At 37.8% G+C, this 21646-nt stretch overlaps 1 non-coding gene across 1 annotated transcript; it reads left to right on the top strand.

Moving 5' to 3' along the window:
• The first annotated feature begins 2786 nt into the window (after positions 1–2786).
• Positions 2787–2893, top strand: LOC138818910 (U6 spliceosomal RNA). Its single transcript, XR_011369257.1, has one exon. It is a non-coding gene; the product is annotated as a U6 spliceosomal RNA (small nuclear RNA).
• The last annotated feature ends 18753 nt before the right edge of the window (positions 2894–21646 follow it).

Here is a 21646-nt window from a genome sequence, read left to right as displayed (position 1 = left end):
TTTTTCCTTGTATCTTTTATATATATATAGTAAAGATACTGTACAGAGGGCTTATGGTAACATAAGTAAGGTAATGAGTATATTTCTTTTTTTTTTTCTTTATTGTTGGTCATGGGGCTTCAAATCTAGGCCTGCGCACTGTCCATCAGCCCTTCAGCTCAAGTCTATGACTCTGCCACTTGAGCTACAGCGCCACTTCTGGTTTTCTGGTGCTTTATTGGAGATAAGAGTTTCACGGACTTTATTTGTATTTGTGTGGTTATTTGTGTGTATTTGTATTTGTGTATTTGTGTGTATAATAACATATATGTATACAATATAAGGGCATATACACACATATAATCATATATAAATAAATTTACATATAGAAATATATATGCATATATATCTCAGTGTTCAGTGATTAAATCTATAGTTCCCAGCGGATTGTCCTTCTCACAAAATGTACATGATAAACTGCTCTGAGGATCTGTGCTCTATGATGGGTATCCTTTTTACTCACTTCGACCATTACCTTCTTTTTCATCCCTGTGAACAACTTCAGTGTACTTTACCTAGGATAGCTTTGTTTTCATTACATGTAGTTACTAACTGATAATCAAAGAAAAAGGTTGTTTGTGAAAGAAAAAAGAATTGTTAGGTCACAGGTAAAAATATCTTATTTGGGGGAGGGGGTCCGGTCGTGGTGCCTGAACTCTGGGCCTGGGCACTGTCCCTCAGCTCTTCAGCTCAAGGCTAGCGCTCTACCACTTGAGCCACAGCGCCACTTCTGGCTTTTTTCTTTCTGCTTATGTGGTGCTGAGGAATCGAATCCAGGGCCTCATGCATGAAAGGCAAGCGCTCTACCACGGAGCCACCTTCCCAGCACAGGTTAAAATATCTTATCCATCCCAACGATTCCTATGAGATAACATTTATAATAGTAGTAAATGTGAAAAGGAATTCCTAGAACTGTTGTTTTGCCATTTAAAATGGCAAAGAATTATATCATGTCACTCATAATTATTAAAGAATGCAAGGAAAAATGTTGGTCCCATCATGTTCCCACAAAGCTAGTGGATCCTCAAGGATAATAGTATACCAGCAGAAATTCTAAGTAGCAGACATGGAGCATGAAAGACAAAGAGAGGAAATGAGAAAGAGTAAGAGAGAGAAATATCATAATACTGGAAGTGCATAACAGATAAACAAGAGCTGTATGAGAATATTCATACTGCTATCTTCAGACTCTACATGTACATTTGAACGTATTTGATGTATGATAACCCATCAACCCAAAATTTAAAATGATTTTGGTAAAAATAAAAATTACTCAGAATAACTTAAAAATGCAAAAACAATCTTCACAGAAGCAAACTTTCAGAGATATTTCATGATTTTGAAGTTAGTATAAATTTAGAAGTGTTACAATTCACAAAATTATAAGAATATATTCATATATTTCATTATATAACCCAAAGCGGAGGGCAAATGTTGTTTAGATGATTTTTTAAAACACAGTCTATCAGAAGCTGGGATGGTGGCTGTTGTAGAGTGCCTGCCTTATATGCATGAGGCCTTGGGTTTGATTCTTCAACATCATATTAGTAGAAAAAGATGGAATTGGTAGGGTGGCTCAAGTGCTCAAGTGGAAGTGCTAGCCTTGTGCTGAGGGACAGCACCCAGCACCCAGAGTTCAAGCCTCATGACCAACGAAATAAAAGTAAAAAACAAAACAAAACACAGTCTCTCACTTTTGTGACCTCAACTCTGTAATACCACTACTTCAGCCTATGGCTAAGATTTTAGGTGTGGACATTTATTATCCCTCCTGATTCAGACTGTACTTGATAATTTTTAATTAATATTATATTCTTAATTTTGCTTTTTGTAAATTCACATGCACCTATAAAAAATGGTTGGGCCATCACAGTAACCTTCTCAAAGTACCTTCTGATGATCACTAATAAAAGTTGTATTATATTACAACAAGGGAAACAATGCTACAAATAAAGAAAAACAATAATTAAATATTAATGATTAATAAAATAAAATACCAAACAATTACCAGTATTTTTCAGTTTTTGAAGTGTACTTACATATTAGATTTTACTATTTTCTCATATTCCTGTACATTAAACACTGGCTAAGATTATGATGTTCAACAAGAGTTTTATAGACTATGAGTAGTCTTTAAAGTTACCCACTAAGATTGCTTTTATAACTCATCTCATAATTTGTATATGGCTTATATCATCATTAGTTCCTCACTAACATATAAAGTAAGGAAGTCCTAAAGTTTTAAGAGAAACTGTGTAGTTAACACAGTCTTAACTCTTCACTATGCTTCTTTACACAAAGACTTTGCAACTTCTCATTAGGAATGTTTCTATGAACTCTGAAATGTACATTCTTAATAGCATATGTCTGCTACCATAAATCTTAAATACTTTATAGAAAAGTTGTATGTCCTGACAAACAGTCCTAATTTCGGCATATATAAGCAAATTCCCAAAATTAAATACATTTAAAACATTAAAACATTTATCAAACCTTAACACGTGCTGCAGTGTTCATTATGACCGGTGCCTTGTACAGAATAATTGAATTCCTCATCATAAACATCTCTTTAACAACAAGTAACTGGAATTATTTTGTTTTTGCCATGCCAATCTTGACTATTCTTAAATGTGTGCTTATATAAGAAATACATGGCTCTAAAATTTCATGAGAATTCTTCTAAACTTACTTTTTTTGAATTGTCTAGATTAAGAAAACCAATTATACTTTATATATAAAAATGTTCTGTGCTCAATTCAGCAACACATACACTAAAATTGGAACAATACAGAGAAGATTAGCATAGCCCCTGTGCAAGGTTCACATACAAATTATTGAATCCTTCCATATTTTTACAAGTACAGATGCTGGAGAGGATTTGGCCACAAGGAAACCCTACTTCATTCTTGGTGGGAGTGTGAACTTTTTCAACCACATTGGAAAGCAGTATGGAGGCTTCTCAAAAGACTCCATATAAAGCTCGCCTATGACTCAGCAATCAGACTTTTTGGGATTAACTCAAATGGTCATAAGCAAGACCATACTAAACCTACCAGCACAACTATGTTTACTGCAGCATTATTTACGATAGCTAAGATATGGAGCTCACCCCAATGGGCCGCAGAAGATAAATGGATTATGAATATGTGGTATATATAAACAATGAAATTCTATGCCTCCATTGCCCAATTAGTTAGAAATTGGAAAGATTTGGAAAAAAAAAATTTATTAAGTGAAGTAAGCCAAGTCCAAAGAAACATAGGTACCATGGTTTGCCTTATTTTCAACAACTAATATATGTCTGGGATAAGCAGAATAGATCATAAGCTATGTGCATATGACCAGATAAAATGATATTATGGGAAATGAACCACACAAGTGGTTATTTGTTTCTTGCTCTTCTTGTTTCCAAGGTACTTATAATGTGTGATGTGATTTTTTTGTTTCTTTATATGTTCCTCCCCCACGCTCTAACCCCTGTTTTCACTGTACTTGAAGTTGGTGCACCAACACCTGTGTATATGTTTCTCTAATTTGGGGAGGGGAAAGGGAAATACAAAATGCTTAAATAGGGATTCTGGTTGAGATGCACAAACACTATGTTGAAAAATGAACTGTACAATTTAGGCAGGGGAAGGAGGGAGGGGAGTGTATTCTTTGAGGTGGGAAGGGGTGGTAAGGAAAAAGAAAGGAAGAGGTAACACTGATTGTTAGAAAATGTACTCATTATTTGCTCTTGTAATTGTGACAACTCCGTACAGTTTTTTTACACTTAAAAACATAAAAATGTTCTGATCATATGACATATTTTATTTCTACAGTTCATACAATTTAATAAACAGTAATTTGGGAAAAACAAAAAAATGTTCTGATATAGAAGAGTTTATTTCCCCTATTTTCCCATATAATATTTTTAACAAAGAAATTAATGTAGAACACTGATATGAAGGCATTTTGAATAAATGTGTGTGTGAGAGAGCACATGCATGCACACATGCACACATGCAAATGCTTGTGTATTGGCACTCTCAGAGTTTGAAATCAGGGCTTCAAGGTCTTGCTTGGCTTTCCTTTCTAGATTGGTCATCTAATATATAAACTACATCTCCATTCCTGGCTATTTCCTAGTTCATTAAACTTTTGAAAAATAATCTCATGAATTTCTTTTGCCCTAAGTGGCTTCCAAAAGTTATCCACAGATCTCAGGCTCCTGATTAGATATCCGTAGTAGATAGGATTATAGGTGTGGCCAGCCAGCATAAGGCTTTCAGAATTTTTTTAAATTTATTTTATTTTATTTGTGAACATACTGTACAGAGGGGTTACAATTACATGGTCAGGATAATGCGTACATTTCTTACCAAGCATTGCAGCCTCCTCCTTTGTTTAACCTTCACATCCCTCCCAAGCCTTCCACATCCACCTCCCAGTCCCAGTCTTTCTCCCCGCCCCACACCGACGTTGTAAAGCTCGTTTTGGACATGACAATTGTACTTCTCATTGTTGCAACAGGTTCACCTGTATCCTTAAACGACTTGTTTTTCCCCATCTCCTCCACAAGTTATAATGACATCAAATATAGTGAAAGTAGAGGTTATACTGTGGGGGAGGGACATACAAACCAACAAAGAAATAATCTTATAAATGCGTTAGAAACACATGCATGAAAGAGAAAAACATTAAAATACATATCTAAGGATTCTTTTTCCTAACATCACATTATCTGACCTTTTCCGCTTGACTCATACATATACTAGCTATGGCAAATAAGGGAAACCATGGAGCCTATGTTTCTTTGGGCCTGGTTGACTTCTCTTAATATAATTTTTTCCAAGTCTTTCCATTTCCTAACAAATGGGGAAATGTCATTCTTTCTGATAGAGGCATAGAATTCCATTGTGTAGATATACCACATTTTCTTGATCCATTCATCTACTGAGAGGCATCTGGGTTGGTTCCAGATCTTAGCTATGGTAAATAATGCTGCAATAAACATAGATGTGCTGGTTGCTTTAGTGTGGTCTTGTTTGTAAACATTTGGGTAAACGCCTAAAAGTGGGATTGCTGGGTCATAGGGGATTTCTATGTGGAGTCTTTTAAGGTACCTCCATACTGCTTTCCAAAGTGGTTGAACAAGTTTACATTCCCAGCAACAATGAAGTAAGGTTCCCTTCTGTCCACATCCCCTCCAGCATCTGTTGTTGTTAGAGTTCTTGATTTTTGACATTCTAACTTGAGTGAGGTGGTATCTCAATATTGTTTTGATTTGCATTTCTTTTATGGCTAGGGAGGTTGAACATTTCTTCATGTGTTTATTGGCCATCCTTCTTTCTTCTTCAGAGAAGTTTCTCTTTAAGTCTTTCGCCCACTTGTTTATTGGACAGTTGATTCTTTGAGGATTTGTTATTGGGGGATTTAATTTTTTGAGTTCCCATTATATTTTAGATATGCGACCCTTGTCCGTTGTATGGCTAGTAAAGATCTTCTCCCAATCCGTGGGCTTTCTATTGATCTTACTAGCTTTGTCCTTTGCCATGAAGAAGCTCTGCAATTTCATGCATTCCCATTTGTCCAACCATTCTTTGATTTGTTGGGTTTCCAGGTCTCTATTCCTAAAATTTAGACCTGAGCCACGGAGGCCTAGGGTTTCTGCTTTTCCATCCCATAATGTTTTCAGAGTGTCTGCTTTGACTTCGAGGTCTTTGATCCATTTGGAGTTGATTCTGGTGCAGGGTGATATATAAGGATCTAGCTTTGTTTTTCTACAAGTAGTTAACCAATTTTGCCAGCACCAATGACTGAAGAGGTTGTATTTGTTCCATTGGATTGTTTTAGCTCCCTTACTGAAGATTAGATGGCTATAGGTCTGTAGGATCATTTCTGGGTTTTCAATTCTATTCCATTGGTCAGAAGGTCTGTTCTTAGGCCAATAGCAAGGTGTTTTTATTACTATGGCTTTATATTAGAGTTTGAAATTTGGTATTGATATTCCTCCAGCAGTGTTCTTTCCATTGAGGAGCGTTTTTTATATTCGGGGTCTTTTATTGTTCCATATGAATTTTTGGATTGCCTCTTCTATTTCCTTGAAGAATGAGGTTGGGATTTTGATAGGTATCGTGTTGAATTTGTAGATAGCCATGGGAAGTATTGCCGTTTTCACGATGTTAATCTTTCCAATCCAGGACCATGGGAGGTTTTGCCATTTTTTAAGTTCTGTGTTGATTTCCTTTTTCAAGATTTTAAAGGTTTCATCATAGAGGTCCTCACTTCTTTGGTTAAGTTAATTCCTAGGTATTTTATTTTTTGTGGGGCTATTACAAATGAAGTTGCTTTCCTAATTTCAGCCACACTTTTCTCATAGTTAGCATACAGAAAAGCCATTGATTTTGGGGGGTTAATATTATACCCTGCTACTTTGCCAAAGTTTTGAATCAGCTTGAGTATTTTGGGAGTGGAGTATATGGGATTCTTTAAATATAATATCATGTCGTCTGCAAAGAGGGAGAGTTTTATGTCTTCTTTCCCTATTTGGATCCCCTTCATGTCTGCATCTTGTCTTATTGCTGTAGCTAGGCATTCTAATACTAGACTGAATAGAAGTGGAGAGAGTGGACATTCTTTTCTTGTTCCTGAGTTAAGAGGAAATGGCTTTAGTTTTTCACCATTGAGTATAATGCTGGTTGTAGGTTTGTCATATACAGCCTTTATTGCTTTGAGGAATGTTTCATGGATTCCCAATTTTTCCACAACCTTCATCATAAAGGGGTGTTGGATCTTGTTGAATGGTTTTTTTGCATCTATTGAGATAACCATATGGTTCTTATTCTTGCTCCTGTTGATGAGATGAATAATATAAATTGATTTCCATATATTCAACCAGCTTTGCATCCCTGAAATGAATCCTGTTTGATCATGGTGTATGATTTTTTGGAAGAATTGTTGAAGTCGATTGGCCATAATTTTGTTGAGAAGTTTCGCATCAATGTTCATCAAAGAAGTGGGTCTATAATTCTCTTTCTTTGATGAGTCCCTGCCTGGTTTTGGGATGAGGATTGTGATGGTTTCATAAAATGTGTTCGGTAGTGAACTTTCTCTTTCAATTTCATTGAAGAGTTGGAGGAGTATTGGTGTGAGCTCTGCTTTGAAGGCCTTGTAAAATTACGGTGTAAAACCCTCTGGTCCTCGACTTTTCTTAGCTGGAAGGTCTCTTATTGCTGTTTCTATTTCAACGCTTGATATGAGCCTGTTAAACTGGTTTAATTCACCTTGGTTTAGTTTTGGCATGTTAATACTTGCTAGGAAAAGGTCCATTTCTGTCAGGTTCTGTTTGAGAACTTTATTAGCATAAAGTTTTGAGAAGTATTCCCTTATAATGTTTTGAATCTTGGTTATTTCCCTGGTGATGTTTCCATTCTCGTCTCTGAGTTTATTTATTTGGGTGTGGTGTCTTCTTTTTTGGATAAGATTTGCTAAAGGTCTACCTATTTTGTTAATATTTTCGAAGAACCAACTCTTTGTTTTGTTGATTCTTTCTATAGTTTTTTTTATTCTAATACATTTAATTTTGATTTAATTTTAATTATATCTCTCAGTCTACTGGATTGGGGTTTATCTTGCTGCTCTTTTTCAAGGAGGTTCAGGTGTCTTATTAAAGTGTTGGTTTCAGATCTCTCCAATTTGTTGATGTAGGAGCTCAGAGCTATAAACTTGCCTCTGAGTATTGTTTTTGCTGTGTTCCAGAGTAGCTGGCAATTTGTGTGTTCATTTTTGTTGAATAGCATGAACATTTGAATTTCCTTTCTAATCTCTTCCATGACCCACTCGTGATTCAGCAGTGTGTTGTTCAGCCTCCACATGATACCAGACTTTCTTTGGTGGCTTTTGGTGTTGAGTTCTAATTTTATTCCCTTGTGGTCAGAGAGAATGCAAGGTATAAATTTAATGTTTCTGAATTTGGACAAGTTTGCTTTGTGGCCTAAAATATGGTCTATTTTAGAAAATGTTCCATGTGCTGCTGAGAAAAACGTGTAGTCTGATGCTGCTGGGTGAAATGTTCGGTAGATATCTGTTAAATCTAGTTGATCTATGCAGCTGTTTAGATCTGTAGTTTCTCTGTTGAGTTTTTGCCGAGATGATCTATATAGTGGGGAGTGTGGTGTGTTAAAATCCCCAACAATTAATGTCTTTGGAGTTATATGGGATTTGAGGGAAATTAGTTTTTCTTGGATAAATTTGGGTGCCCCATTGTTTGGCGAGTAGATATTTAGAATTGTAATATCCTCCTGAAGGAGAGATCCTGTAATTAGTATGTAGCGACCTTCTTTATCTGTTCTCATGAATTTTAATTGGAAGTCTATTTCATCTGATATTAGGATTGCAACTAACGCCTTTTTATGGGGGCCGTTTGCTTGGTAGATTTTGTTGCAACCTTTAACATTGAAAATGTGTTTGCTTTTAGGGGCAAAATGTGACTCCTGAAGGCAGCAGTTAGAAGGGTCTTGTTTTTTAATCCAACTAGACTGTCTATGTTGTTTAATTGGAGATTTCAGTCCGTTAACATTAAGAGAATGGACTGAGAGGTATTTGGGAGTTCCTGCCATGTTATCCTCCTTCTTGGGGGTTGCAAAAACTGGGTTCTTCCGATGGTTCTTGGATTCTCAGTTTGGGTGCAGTTTCTTGGATTCTCAGTTTGGGTGCAGTTTCTTGTCCTTTATTGTGGTCTTCTGGTTTTCTATGTGTAGGAAATCTATAAGAATCTTTTGGAGGGCTGGTTTGGTGGAGATGCATTGTTTCAATTTTTCTTTGCTATGGAAGTTTTTTATTTGGCCTTCAGTTATGAAGGAGAGTTTAGCTGGGTATAGTATTCTTGGTTGATAGTTGTTTGTTTTTAGGGCATGGCATACTTCATTCCAGGCTTTGCTTGCTTTGATTGTCTCTGCTGAGAAATCTGAGGTGATTGTAATTGCTTTTCCTTTATAGGTTATTAATCTTTTCTCCTTTACAGCTTTAAGGATCTTTTCCTTGGTCTGAGTTGATCCTTTGTGGATTATAATGTGACAGTGGGATGTCCTATTCTGGTCTGGTCGGTTTGGAGTTCTAAAAGCTTCTTGTATCTATATAGGCCCATCTTTTTGCATATTTGGGAAGTTCTCTGCTAGGATCCTGTTAAACAAATTTCCTAGGCCATTCACTTCTGTTTCTAGGTGCTCCTCTACACCCATTATCCTTAGAGTAGGCCTTCTGATGGTGTCTTCCAAGTGTTGGATAGATATATCATATTTCTTGGATTTGCCTTGGATGGTTGTATTTTCTTTCTCTATAATATCTAGTCTGTCTTCAATCCCTGATATTCGATCTTCTGCATGGTCTAACCTGCTGTCAAGACTTTCTACTTTGTTTTTATATCTCTTTTCATTCTAATTGGTCAGCTTTGATGGCTTCAAGTTCTGTGTTGAAGCTTTGTTTTAGATCTTGTATGAACTTCTTTACTTCCTTAATTTGATGTTCAGATCACTTAGTTGATTGGTTAGGGTTTCCTTGGACTCCCATTCCTTCTATTGTGTTCCATTCAGCATTCCCTTTGTGGTCTCCCTGACTTCCTTCATCTCTTTGTTAATGGATTCCATTAATGCCTTTAGTGATCTTTGTGTATTCTCTTCCTGCTCTCTCAATTCCTGTATTACTCTTTGATTAGCTTCCTCCCATTTGTGGGATTCCTGTAGTTCTCTTTGAGTGTTTTCAGCCTGTTCACACCATTCCTGCCTTTCTCTTTGAGTATTCACAAGCTGCTCATGCAAATCCTGTATCAGCTTTTGAGTAGATTGCTCACGCTTATTATATTCCTGTGTAAATTTTGGAATGCCTCCTCTCTCTGCCTATCACGCTCATACAGAGACCTTTGTATGCTTTCAATATTTTGATTTATCATGTTTGACAGCAGTGTTTGTAGAGCTATTTCGGAATTCTCCTCTGGATTATTCATTATCTGTTCTGTCCCCTGATTATCGGGATTGGGAATTGAGATACCCGGATTTGCCATTTTTCTTGTGTTTTTCCGGCTTACTCTGCCCATTTGAGATGAAAATAGCACCAGTTTTGTGCTAGAATAGTATCTTAAGGCAAGCATCAACCCAAGTCTATATTTGCACAGTCAATAGTCTACAAATACAATCTAGTTCAACCGATACATCTATTCAACATCAAACAACTATACGTTAATGGGCTATGAACAGCAAAAAAGAATTTGGAAGACCAGAAATTTTTAGGGTTACGGAGAGATGTGGGTAAAAAAATAGGAATAGATTGATGTGGGGAGGCTCAGCGAGAATTAATTAATCTCAAAGCAGGAAATAGTATGGGTAGGATGAAAGTAGGGAGAGAGGAAAAAAAAAGAAAGGGAACAGGAAAAGAAAAGAGACCAGAAAAAATAGAAAGGTAGAAATTAATACAAATTATGTAGAATCCATAACAATCTATTTAGATAAGAACATGAATTTATTGAGAGAAGGGGAGGGATATAAAGGAGATATGAAAAGCTTAAAAATAAAAATGCTTAAAAAATTATATAGGTATAAAGTGGTAGTACGGCTATTAAGGAATTTAAGTCTTAGAGGTTCTGACTTGAGTAAAAAATTTGTGGAATAAGTGTGTACACAGTAGGGGATAGGGTCTAATATTCAACTACGGGTTTATCTGAGGATGTACAGGACAAGAATTAAGTCACATAAAGAAGAACGAAAGAGAGGAGAAGGTGAAAAGGATAAGAAAGGAAGAAGAAAAAGATGAGAAGTTCAGTAGAGCAAAACAAAAAACAAAAAGATAATTTAAAAAGAAAAAAATAAGAGAAAGAAGACCAAAAAAGAAAGCAAAAACGCACACTCCCGTATCCCCAAAATAAAAATTCTAAGAGGAAAAGAAAGTTTCTGGAAAACAATTTTTTAATTAAAAAAGGCAAAGATTAAAGATTGATAAAAGTTTTAGAAAAGAAAAAAAAATTATATAAGGTACCAAAAATAAAAACTAAAAAAAAAAAAAAGAAGACGAAGAAGAAGAGAAAAATGAAAAAAAAAAAAAAAACCAAAACCAAAAAACAAACAAACAAAAACAAAAAACTTCCTTGACTTTTTTTTTGGGAGGAGTGGGAAAAATCCTGTATCTCCCTTTTGTCCATACCCAGCCTCTTGTTGGAGTCTCTGGTGTGCTTGTGGTCCTGTGGCTTTGTTGGTTTCTTAAGTCAGTTTGTTCGAATAGGCAATAAAATGCTCTGCTTTACCCAGGATTTGGCGATCCTCCTCCCAGGCTAGTTCATTGGGAGACAGATCTGCTTTGAGTATCACAAAAGATGGGGATGCATTGATGAGGCTAGGTTCCCGTAGGTTTTCCGGGGCTGCTTTGTGAAAACCTCACAGAGCCCAGCCTGGAGCCATTCTCAGGGTTTCTGTTTACTGATTTGCAATTGCTTGCCGAGGCTGCTAGAGGGAGGGGCAGCATCTGGCTCTGATTACCCAGTGAAGAAACCCACTCCTCGGGCTGGCGTGACTTGTCCCTTGGTGGAGCTGAGTCTGGCAGGTCACGCCACCGTTAAGTTCTTGTGAACTGCTAAATGACTCGTTTTATTCCAAGGCTTGAGCTGGAGCTAGCAGCTCCTCCGGGCTTTGTCGGTATCCAAGATGGAGATCAGCGGTGCTGGGGGGGGTAGGAGTGGCCTTCCCTCCTCTGCTCCCTGAGAAGGAGTGAGGAATTCAGGCTTCTAGTCACGCCGAGTCTTAGTTCCTGGGTCGTCTCTGGTCTGCAAACTGCAGGATGAAGATGTCTGCTCCTTGTCGGTTCTTGCTGGTGTCGAGTAGAATCCACTCGCCTGCTGCTTCTGGCTCCTTCGTCCGGACTCTCTGTTGCTCAGGTGCTCGCCCGCCACAGCCACAGCTGCCGCCGCCGCGGCAGCTGCTGGCAAGGGCTCAGAAGTGTCTCGTTGCCTGGGTTTCCTTCTCTGGCCTAACTCTCTGTCCTGTGATGGCACACTTGGTGTAATTCTCTGACTTAGGACTGTTCACTGGAACTCTAAAACTTCCTTCTATGTGAGAGCTTACTTCGACTCCAGCTTCTCCTCTACCATCTTCCCGCCAAATCTTCAGAATATTTTTAAAAGTAGAAGAAAATTTACTTCACAGGGGCCTGTTTTATCATCTCCTACTTTTAAAGCATTTTGGAGTGATTATATGTGAATTTATTTCGTTTGGTATTCTTAAAAGATAGTATGTGATGGTATTTAAAAGTTTTAATACTTTTTAAAAAAGAATACTGGAGCTGTGGGACGAAAGAAGGTCAGCTCAGTGCATGATAATCCAATGTCACCAACACAGTCTGTGTTGAAGACAAAATGTAACAGAAAACAATCGCCATGGGCAATAATTGCTATGCTATTATTCATAGGAAAATATGAATATTAAATTGAGAGTGTAAGAGAATGGAGAGATTTTACCTACCTTTTTTCTATTGCTAAAAGACTTTTGGAAACTGTGACTCATTTCCTTCCTCACTGTGTGTCAATGGGCCCTGTACTTAGTGCCTTTAATTACAATTTTCCCAACACTAAAATGATAATAACATTAGCATTATAGCAAATGCTATCTTAAGAATTGAGAGAAATAAAACTTGCAAAATACTTAACATAAATTTCTATGAATGAGCATTGAGTTTAGCCAACAGTTGTTTTAAATACTAAATAAAATGCAATAATATTACAGAAAAGATTATAGGTATTGAGCAACCAGAAGGAATGTGATCTATTGACCATGCTCTGCTTCTAAGGAAGCCATTTGTATAACTGCTCATGCTATAAATCAAACTGGTTATCTTATGTCTTGGTAGTGTAAAAATATCAGGGACAGAATAATGAAGGAATGTTGTAGACTGAGGTGAAGTCCATATGCTAATGTGAAAAACTGATAAAATGTAAATTAACTAGGCAATATATTGTATTTTACATCACTTAAATTATATCGCAAAGATAAGGAATACCTAGAAGAATGAATTCTCTTGATATCCTATCATAGTCCTTAGCAGGATGAACTCTTTCTTCATTCTTGTAGAGGCAATAACAGAGGAGAGGAACTATACTTTTTGTTTGCTTCCTTCCATTTGTCCTTCAGTTTGAGTCTAAACTACATGAGACTGAATGAAACTAAGGGAAATTAGACACGCAGGCTTTGGAAAGAACAATCAACGAAAATAAATAAAATACTTATAGCCTTATGAAAGGTCTAACTAAATTGAGTTATATACTCTCAAGCGTAAACAGAAAATGATTTACACAATATCATGTTATTGAAAATTGAAAAATGTAAGGAGTTGCTTAATTTTTTTCATTTCTACTCCCTTGAATTAATTATTGATTTTATAGAGAGAGATTAAAGATAAGATTAACAATAAATGATTAAAATTGAAAAGAGTTCTGGGAAGATGGCAGAGGAGAAACTGGAGGCTAAACAATATCTCGCATAGAAAGCAGTTTTAGTGTTCCAGTCATCAGTCCTAAGGCAGAGAATCACACCAAGGGTGCCATCACAATACAGAGAGTTTGTCCAGAGAGAGAAAACCCAGGCAAGGAGACAGATCTGTTCACTTGCCAGCAGCCTTGGCTGCTGCTGTGGCGGCGGTGGTGGTGGCGGTATCCGCCAAACCTGCAAAATAGAGAGTCTAGGATGAAGGCCCTAGACTCAGCGAGCTAGCAGATTCTACTCAACACCAGCAAGAACTGACAAGTAGCAGACATCTTCATCCTGTAGATCGAAGACCAGAGACGACCTAGGAGCCAACACTCTGGCATGAGTAGAAGCCTGACATCCTCATTCCTTCTCAAGGAGCAGAGGAGGTAAGGCCAACTCTCCACTCCCCCACTACTGGAGATCTCCATTTTTGATACTGACAATGGCCTGACTGAGACTCTAGCTCCAACTCAGGCCTTGAAAGAAAACAAAAGAGTCATTTAGCAGGTCACAGGAACCTGACCTGACCTGCCAGGCTCAGCTACACCCAGGGAAAACTCACCCAGCTGGGGCCAAGCCAGCTCCACCAGCCCCAGGAGTGGCTTTCTTCACTGGGTAAACAGACCCAGAGGCTGCCCCTCCCTACAGCAACCTTGACAATAAATTGAAATTCAGTAAACAAAAACTTTGATAATATCTCCATGCTGGACTCTGTGGGTGTCTCAGAAGGTAGCCGCTTAGGGAAAAGTTACTGTTCATTGAAAGGGCTCAACTCTACTCAGAACTTAGCCTAATCACAGCATCTCCAAACTAGAGGAAACAGACATCTCCCATTTTTGTGAGACTCAAAGGAGATCTCCCTCCCATTGAACTACCCTGGGAGGAAGATCACAAAATCCTGGGTAAAACAGAACATTTTTCTGCCTGCTCAAACAAACTGACTTTAAAAACCAATCAAGCCACAGTAAAGCCAAACACTACAAGCAGAGCAGAGACTCCAACCTGCGACTGGTTATTGACACAAGAGAGATACAGGATCTTCCCATCTTCCCCCCCAAAAAAATCAAAGAACTTATTTTTTGTACCTTTTAAATATTTTTTTTTAATTTTATGATTTTTAATTTTTAACTTTTTAAAAATTGTTTGCTATTAACTTTTTTCCTATTATAATATAGATTTAAGGGTTATATGTGTGTGTCCTTTTTTTAGCTCTACTGAACTTTTGATCCTTTTTCTCTTTCACATTCTTTTCACTTTTTCTTCTCTTTCGTTGTTTTTCTGTGTGACTTAATTGCTGTTCTCCTCATACTCAGATATACACACAATCGATTATTAGACCTTATCCCCCATTGTGTACACACTTAATCCAGAAATTTATTATTCAGTTCAGAACCTCTTAGACTTAAATTCCTTAATAGCAATACTATTTATTTATACCTATACAATAGTTTAAGAAATTTTATTTTTTAATTTTTCGTGTCTCCTTTTTATCACTCTCCTTCTCACATCCTGTTGCTGTTCTTCTGTGAATAATATGTTGTTAAATTTGCATAATTTTAAAGTGTTTCTGTTTTTAATTTTTAATTTTTCTTGTTTCCTTTTTCTTTTTTTTCTTTTTCTTCTTTTTTCTCTTTCTACTATCATTCCATCCAATCTGTTTCCCTCTTTAAGATTTTGACTTAGTTAATTTAACTCTCCCTTTACCTTATCATATTCCTCTATTCCTATTTTTGCCCACATCTCTCCCTAAGCCTGATAATTTCTGGTTTACCAAATTCTTCTTTGTGGTTCATAGCCCATTAATACATAGTTGTTTGATGTTGAATAGATAAATCTGTTGAACTATATTGTATCTGCAGATTTTGACTGTGCAACTACAGACTTTGATTGATGCTTTCCTTAAGATAGTGTTCTAGCACAAAACTGGTGTTAACTTCATTCCAAATGGGCAGAAAAAGCTGGAAAAACACAAGGAAAATGGCAAGTCTGTGTATCTCAAATCCCACTCATGATAATCAAGGGACAGAACAGATAGTGAATAATCCAGAGGAGAGCTCCCAAAAAGCTCTATAAATACTACTGGTAAACATGGTAAATTTAAAGATTGAAAATCTGCAAAGGATTCAGTGTGAGCATGATAGGGAGAGAGAGGAGGCAAACCATGGTTCAATACAGGAATATCATGAAAGTGAGGAAGATACTCAAAGATTGATGCAGGAATTTCATGAGCAGATTGAGAACACTCAAAGAGAAATAAAGAAACGGCAAGAGCAGGCTGAGATCAGTGAAAGAGATAGACAGGAATTGCATGAGTTGGCCAAGAAGAGACAAAGAGAAAGTCAGGAATAGCATGAATGTGAGGAAGCTCATCAAAGAGTAATACAGGAATTGAGAGAGCAGGATGAGAATAGACAAAGATCAATAGAGGCTTTCATGGAATGCATAAACAGAGAACTGAAAGAAGTCAGGGAGACCACAAAGGGAATGCTAAATAGAGTACAACAAAAGGAATAGGAGTCCAAGGAAAACATAACCAATCAACTAAGTGATTTGAGAAAACACTGAACACCAAATTAAGGAATTAAAGAAGTTCACACAAGGTCTAAAACAAAGTTCCAACAAAGAATTTGAAGCAATCAAATCTGACCAACTAGAAGGAAAAGAAATAAAAAAAAGTGAGAAAGGCCTGATAGTAGGTTAGACCATGCAGAAGATCAAATCTCAGGGATTGAAGACAGCCTAGATATTATAGAGAAAGAGCACACAACCATCCAAAACAAATCCAAGAAATATGATAGATCTATTCAACATTTGGAAGGCACCATCAGAAAGACTAATCTAAGGATTATGGGTGTACAGGAGCACCTAGAGACAGAAGTTAATGGCCTAGGAAATTTGTTTAACAGGATCCTAGCAGAGAACTTCCCAAACATGCAAAAAGATGGGCCTATTCAGATACAAGAAGCTTTTAGAACTCCAAATAGAACAGACCAGAACAGGACATCCCAACATCACATTTTAATCCAAAAGGATGAATTCAGAACATGGAAAATATCTGTAAAGCTGTCAAGGAGGAAAGATCAATCAACTATAATGGGAAACCAGTTAGAATCACGTCAGATTTTTCAGCAGAGACAACTAAAGCAAGAAGAGACTGGATTGATGTATGCCATGCCCTAAAGAGAAACAACTATCAACCAAGAATACTGTACCACCTAAACTCTCATAATCAAAGGTGAAATAAATACCTTCCACAGCAAAGAAAAATTGAAACAATATATCACCGCCAAACCAGCCCTACAAAAGATTCTTAAAGATATCCTACACATAGAAAACCAACAAGACTACAATAAAGGCCAAATAATCACACCCAAACTGAGAATGTAAGAACCATAGGTAGAACCCAGTAGCCACAGGCCCCAAGAAGGTGGATAAAATGGCAGGAACTCCCAAATACCTCTCAGTCCTACCTCTCAACATTAACGGACTTAACTCTACAACTAAGCGACATAGACTATCTACTTGGATTAAAAAGCAAGATCCTTCTATCTACTGCCTTCAGGAGTCACATCTTGCCCATAAAAACACATTTTCAATGTGAAAGGCTGAATAAAATCTACCAAGCAAATGGCACCCATAAACAGGTAGGTGTTGTAAACTTCATATCAGATTAAATAGACTTCAAATTAAAACTTGTGAGAAGAGATAAAGAAGGTCGTTCCATAGTAATTGAGGAATCTCTCCTTCAGGAGGATATTACAATTCTAAATATCTATTCACCAAACAACAGAGAACCCAAGAAACACTACTTTCCCTCAAATCCCATATAGATCCAAAGACATTAAATGTCGGTGACTTTAACACACCACTCTCCCTACTAGATAGATCAACTAGGCAAAAACTCAACAGAGAAACTGCAGATATAAACAACTGCATAGATCAACTAGATTTAACAGACATCTACCAAATATTTCACCCAGCAGCATCAGAATACACATTTTTCTCAGCAGCACATGGAACATTTTGCAAAACAGACCACATTTTAGGCCACAAAGCAAACTTGTCCAAATTCAGAAACATTGAAATTATACCTTGCATTCTCTCTGACCACAAGGGAATAAAATTAGAACTCAACACCAAAAGCCACCAAAGAAAGTCTGGTATCATGTGGAGGCTGAACAACACACTGCTGAATCACGAATGGGTCATGGAAGTGATTAGAACGGAAATTCAAATGTTCATGATATTCAACAAAAATGAACACAAATTACCAGCTCATCTGGGACACAGCAAAGGCAGTACTCAGAGGCAATTTTAGAGGTCTGAGTTGCTATATCAACAAATTGGAAAGATCTGAAACCAACAATTTAATGAGACATCTGAACCTCCTTGAAAAATAGCAGCAAGATAAACCCCAATCCAGTAGACAGAAAGAAATAATTAAAATTAAATCAGAAAAAAATTGAATTAGAATCCAAAAAGAACATAGAACGAATCAACAAAGAAAGAGTTGGTTCTTTGAAAAAATTAAAAAATTTGACAGACCCTTCGCATATCTTACCAGAAAAAAGAAGAGAACACACCCAAATAAATAAAATCAGAGATGAGAATGGAAACATAACCACAGAAATAACCAAGAATCAGAATATTATAAGGGAATATTTCTCAAACCTTTATGCTAATAAGTTTGAGACCTTGGCAGAAATGGACCTTTTCCAGGCAAATTCTGACACGCTGAAAGTAAACCAAGATGAGTTAAACCATCTTAACAGGTCCATATCAAGGCCAATATCAAGAATATTATAAGGGAATATTTCTCAAACCTTTATGCTAATAAGTTTGAGAACTTGGCAGAAATGGACCTCTTCCAGGCAAATTCTGAGCTGCCAAAACTAAACCAAGATGAGTTAAACCATCTTAACAGGCCCATATCAAATATTGAAATATAAACAACAATAAGAGACCTCCCATCTTAGAAAAGCCCAGGACCAGATGGTTTTACAGCGTAATTCTACAAGGCATTCAAAGGAGAGCTCACACCAATACTCCTCCAAAACTTCAATGAAATTGAAAGAGAAAGTTCACTACTGAACTCATTCTAAGAAGCCATCATAACACACATTCCAAAACCAGGCAGGGACTCATGAAGGGAAGAGAACTATGGACCCATTTCTTTGATGAACATTGATGGAAAACTTCTCAACAAAATTTTGGCCAATCGACTTCAACAATTCATCCAAAAAATCATACACCATGATCAAACAGGATTCATTTCAGGGATGCAAAGCTGGTTCAATATACCCAAATCAATTAATATAATTCATCACATAAACAGGAGCAAGGATAAGAACCCCATGGTTATCTCAATAGATGCATTAAAAGCATTCGACAAGATCCAACACCCATTTATGATGAAGGTTCTGGAAAAATTAGGAATCCATGGAAAATTCTGAGACTTCTCCCAGGAATCACAATTTACAATAACCTGAAAGATGTATTCTAAATGAAGAAAAATGTCTTCTGATCTTTAGAAAACCACGCACAAACACACACACACACACACACACACACACACACACACACACGCACACACACCAACCTCAACCACTTAGAGAGAATTTATTTTTGTTCCCAAGAATTTTTTTAATTATGAAAATACTGTACATAGGGGTTACAATTACATGGGCAATATAATGAGCACATTTCTTGTAGTGTCAATGTCGCAGGACCCTCACCAAGAAGACCAATGAGTGTCAGATGTTCCAAAATGCAAAAACAAGGTTTTATTTAGATGGGCTGCAGCTCAGGCCTCTTCCTACATTCCAACACAGTGGAGGAGATCCCCCAGCTAAAGATTTGCAGGGCTTATAAAGGCAAGCAACCAGGTGTTTGTTTACCACCACATGTTGCTCTGCTAGCTGAGATAAACAAGCAACAAATAGTCACTGCTTTAACACTTCATTCCCCCCTTGACTTATGGTCCTGAGACACAATCTTGTGGCTCTGGCCCAAAACTAAACTCCAACAGCTCTCGATCTTGACTAGTCCCTCTCTGACCTTAGCCATGTAGTCTTCTGCTATTCCTGAACTGTCAACGTAAAAACAACACTCTTCTCCTAGTGCAGTACAAATTTCCTCTTGTAGTGAGAGGCTCCAAGGAGTTCTGCAAATGATAATTGCAATAATACCAATAACAATCAGTCAATTTTTCTTTTCTTGAGTCGTACGTGGAGTGGTTGGGTAGGGTGTTTGGAGACTTCCCATGTTTCTCCACGGTAGTCCAGGGCAAAGAGTCAGTCAGTCTGGTGTGGGAGCAGTGAATCCAAGTAGCAATGCCATCCACCTTAAGGGCAGTAGGTGTAGCCAGTAGCACCATGTACGGTCCCTTCTACCGTGGTTCCAAAGATCTCAAGTTGTGCTTTCGAACAAGCACCCAGTACCCTGGTTTAAATGAGTGGGGGGTAGGAATAGAAGCAGAATCATATAATGCTCTAAGCTGGGGCAATACACTTTCATAGACAAGCTGTAGATATTCAAGTTTACATAGAAATTTTGTATCACTCAAATCAGCAAGCAATTCAGTCTGAAGGCTAGGGATAATGGGTGGAAGGTGTCCATACATTATTTCAAAAGGAGTAAAGTCAGCTGATAGGGTGAAAGTCTCACTCTAAACAGGGCAAAAGGAAGGAGTGATACTCAGTCTGTGCCAGTCTCCAAAGCCAATTTAGTTAAGGTCTCTTTTAGAGTCTGATTCATTCTTTCTACCTGCCCTGAACTCTGGGGTCTATAAGCACAGTGCAATTTCCAATCTGTCCCCAGTGCCATGGCTATTCCCTGACTTACTTTTGAGATGAAGGCCGGCTCATTGTCCCACCCAATGGTGGATGGGAAGCCATACCTGGGTAGGATTTTTCCCAGTATCTTCTTAGCCATGACGTTCACCGTCTCATGCTTTGTTGGATAGGCTTGAACCCATCCTGATAAGTGTGTCTACAAAAACTAGCAATATTTATATCCAAATTTTAAAGTTTTAATTTCTGTGAAGTCTACTTCCCAATACACACCTGGCCCATCTCCACGGAGGCAAGCTCCTTTTGTGACCAGTTGATTGGGGGCATTGGTTACCTGACAGGCTTTACAATTTTTAAAAATGTCCTCAATGAGTTGATTTCCTGGCCTAATTTTTACTTCTGAGTGTTGGAGCAAATCCTGCATTCTTTGGGTTCCCATGAGAGAGGCCCAATGGATTCTTTTAAGAATCACCTTGCCCAATCTTTGTGACAAGATAAGTTTCCCCTCACCAGTTTTCCACCAGTCTTTATTTTCTTCTCTGCTTGGGGGTTTATAGGCCATGGGAATTTTCTTTATCCACTCCAAGTCTTCTTAGGAGTACTGAGGCTTAGGAGGCAAAGCTTGTGGTCCTGGGTCTACTAGAGTAGGTACTTCCTCTCTGGTTTAGAGGGCTGCCTCCTTAGCTGCCTGATCGTCCAAGTTATTTACTTTGGTTATTGAATCAGTTCCCTTTTGATGGCCAGGGCAGTGCATAATTGCAATATTTGCTGGTTCCCATAAGGCCCGTATAAGGCTTAAAATTTCTTGTTTGTTTTTAATAGCCATTCCCTCAGCTGTCAGCAGCCTCCTCCCTTCGTGAATCGCTCCATGGACATTCACAGTGGCAAAAGCATACCAACTGTCCGTGTAAATGTTTAGTCTCTTCCCTTTTCCCAGCTGTAGGGCTTTTGTTAGTGCCACTAGTTCTGCTCTTTGTGCAGATGTTCCCTGGGGGAGTGCTTCTGCCCACACTATCTCAGTGTCCATGATGACTGCTACACCCGTGTACCTTTTTCCATCTCGAATGAAACTGCTGCTGTCTGTGAACCAGGTATGCTCCGCATTCGATAGTGGTGAGGCTAACAACTCTGGCCTCTTTTCGTTGGCCTGGTCTCTCTTTTCACGCTCAATTTCACTCCTCTCTCCTTCCTTTCCTGTCTTTGCTCCTCTGTCTCTCTCTTATTGTAAACCTTTTCTGCCACGACTACTAGATCTGTAATAGACTTTTCACTAAGTCTGTCTAGAGCCTGCAACTTTCGCTTTATGTCTGCTGCAGCTTGATTTATATAGGC

The sequence above is a fragment of the Dipodomys merriami genome, unplaced genomic scaffold (genome assembly GCF_024711535.1).
Source record: "Dipodomys merriami isolate MVZ:Mamm:240054 unplaced genomic scaffold, mDipMer1.0.p SCAF_792, whole genome shotgun sequence".
In the NCBI taxonomy this organism is placed as follows: domain Eukaryota; kingdom Metazoa; phylum Chordata; class Mammalia; order Rodentia; family Heteromyidae; genus Dipodomys; species Dipodomys merriami.
The sequence above is the reverse complement of the archived record's forward strand: the minus strand, read 5'-3'. Positions and strand labels throughout refer to the sequence as shown.